Genomic DNA, 2001 nt, shown 5'->3' on the forward strand with positions numbered 1-2001 from the left:
AAAGTTGAAATGAATCTATTTCTGCTTCCGCTGTGCATTATTATATTGTGTTGTTTGTCTATGACGATGCCAACCACGTCACTGTACCCCACACCGGGCCCACCGGTGACACGTGGAGGTCGGGGTGTGACATACCCTTATGGATTACCTACGACCCACCGTAGGTAATCTAGGCGCCGCTATCAATGCTCCGAATGTCGAAGCTAATAACTTCGAACTTCGACCGCATTTGATACAAATGCTCCAAAACTCCGCAACCTTCCACGGGCTTGCGGACGAGGATCCCCATCTACATATAACTAATTTCATGGAAATATGTGATACCTTTCGGATCAATAGAGCATCAAACGACGCCATCCGCCTCCGTATGTTTCCCTTCTCACTAAAAGACCGAGCGAAAGCTTGGCTCAACGCCCTCCCAGCTGGATCGGTAAACACCTGGGATGAACTAGCCCAAAAATTTCTATATAAGTATTTCCCTCCCGCTAAAACTGCTAAGTTAACGACTGAAATTAATACATATTCACAAGAGGACGGGGAATCCTTATATGAAACTTGGGAAAGGTTCAAGGAGCTATTACGCAAGTGTCCCCATCACGGCCTTGCAATATGGCAACAAGTATCCACTTTCTATAATGGATTGTTGCCACACACTAGGCAGACACTTGATTCTAGCTCCGGGGGACTTTTAGGTAATCGACGCCCACACGAAATATATAATCAAATTGAGGAAATTGCTCAAACCAATTTTCAATGGCACACCCCCCGGGGAAATAAGTCTATCGCCCCGGGCGCCCATAAGGTCGATGAAAGCACTTCTTTACAAGCCCAAATCGAGGCCCTTTCTTCAAAGATAAAAAAATTGGAAATGACAAAAACAGTCTCGGTTATGGCTTGTGAAGGGTGTGGTGGGTCACATGAAAATTGGAGTTGTATGAAAGAAGCAGACGATCAACAAGAAATGGTAAACTACATTGATAATAGACCTAGGCCGTCGGGTCCCCCAACGGGAACTTACAACCAAGGATGGCGAAACCACCCAAACCTTGGTTGGAGGGAACCCGGCAATAGTAGTAACCAACAAACCCAACGAACAAACTTTCAACAACCAAGAAATGAGTCACAAAATTTCACTCAACAACAAAGTGGACGAGAAAGGCTCGAAGATACTGTATCTCGCCTCGTCTCCGACACTGATAAGAAAAACTCGGAAAGATTTTTACAATTAGAATCAAATTTTAGAAATCAACAAGCTAGTATTCAAAACATAGAAAAACAATTAAATCAAATAGCTCAAAATTTTTCCGAGAGACCGCAAGGCGCATTACCTAGCAATACCGAAACGAACCCAAAAGCGCAAGTTCACCTCATCACACTACGGAACCGCACCGTAGGGCCTGCAGAAGTGCTACCACCAACGGAAGAAACAGTACCCACACCTCTGCAGGAAAAGAACTCCCCTCCGTCACCAGAGCCTACCAAGGCTCCTCGAGTTCCATACCCCGGTAGGTTAATTCGTCAAAAGACCAATGAGCAATTCGCAAAGTTCGAAAGTCTGTTAAAACAATTGCATGTCAATATTCCTTTTATCGAAGTCCTAACCCAAATGCCCAGGTACTCTAAATTCATGAGGGACTTCCTTACACATAAAAAGAAAATTGAAAGTTTGCAATTAGTCAATTTAGGCGAAGAATGCTCCGCCCTCGTACTCAATAAACTTCCCCAAAAGAAAATCGATCCCGGAAGCTTCACGATTCCCTGCTCAATAGGGGAATCACCAGTTCGTAATGCCTTAGCCGACCTTGGGGCTAGCATTAACCTCATGCCCTCATCAATGTTCAAAAGACTCGGCTTAGGAACCACGAGCCCTACAAAAATGAGCATACAACTCGCTGATCGATCCGTCAAATTCCCACAAGGTGTCATCGAGAATGTCTTGGTAAAGGTAAGCAGATTCGTTTATCCAGCTGACTTTGTCATACTCGATATGGAGGAAGACAC

At 44.6% G+C, this 2001-nt stretch overlaps 1 non-coding gene across 1 annotated transcript; it reads right to left on the reverse strand.

The window, feature by feature from the left end:
• Positions 1–496: 496 nt before the first annotated feature.
• On the reverse strand, positions 497–603 carry LOC118490945. The gene has a single exon (XR_004890170.1). It is a non-coding gene; the product is annotated as a small nucleolar RNA R71 (small nucleolar RNA).
• Positions 604–2001: the final 1398 nt, after the last annotated feature.

Source organism: Helianthus annuus, chromosome 3 (assembly GCF_002127325.2).
Source record: "Helianthus annuus cultivar XRQ/B chromosome 3, HanXRQr2.0-SUNRISE, whole genome shotgun sequence".
Classification (NCBI taxonomy): domain Eukaryota; kingdom Viridiplantae; phylum Streptophyta; class Magnoliopsida; order Asterales; family Asteraceae; genus Helianthus; species Helianthus annuus.